Source organism: Chrysochloris asiatica, unplaced genomic scaffold (assembly GCF_000296735.1).
Source record: "Chrysochloris asiatica unplaced genomic scaffold, ChrAsi1.0 scaffold00034, whole genome shotgun sequence".
Lineage (NCBI taxonomy): Eukaryota > Metazoa > Chordata > Mammalia > Afrosoricida > Chrysochloridae > Chrysochloris > Chrysochloris asiatica.
In genome coordinates, this window is record NW_006408552.1 from 23,342,110 (window position 1) to 23,342,830 (window position 721).

A 721-nucleotide genomic window follows, 5' to 3' on the forward strand; every position below is an offset into this window, starting at 1 on the left:
ATCTACACACCAACTACGAAAGCATGATAGAATTGTACAAGACCAATGAATTATTCATTGCAAATGCCTTTTTGTCAACAACATAAAAGGCAACAATGTACATGGACTTCACCAGATGGAATACACAGGAATCAAATTGACTACATTTCTGGGCAGAGACAATGGAAAAGCTCAGTATCAGAAAGCAAAACAAGCCAGGTGCTAACTGTGAAACAGACAATCAATTGCTTACATGTAAGTTCAGGCTGAAGTTGAAGAAAATTAAAACAAGTCCACGATAGTCAAATTATGACCTTGTGTATATCCCACCTGAATTTGATTTGATACATTAGACACTAGTGACCAAAGACCAGAAGAGTTGTGGGATAACATCAAGAACATCATACATGAAGAAAGCAATAGATCATTAAAAGGACAAGAAAGAAAGAAAAGATCAAAGTAGTTGTCATAAGAGTATCTGAAACTTGCTCTTGAACATAGAGAAATTACAGTGACTTCAAGAAATGATGAAGTAAAGAACTGAATAGAAAATTTCAAAGGACAGCTCAAGAAGACAAATTCAAGTACCATAAAGAAATATGCTAAGACCCTAGGGTTAGAAAACCAAAAGGGAAGGATACACTGAGCATTTCTCTAGCTGAAATAACTAAAGGAAAAAAAAAAAAATCAAGAATCAGGTTGTAATACGGAAGGATTTTCTGGACAAAATACTGAATGAGGC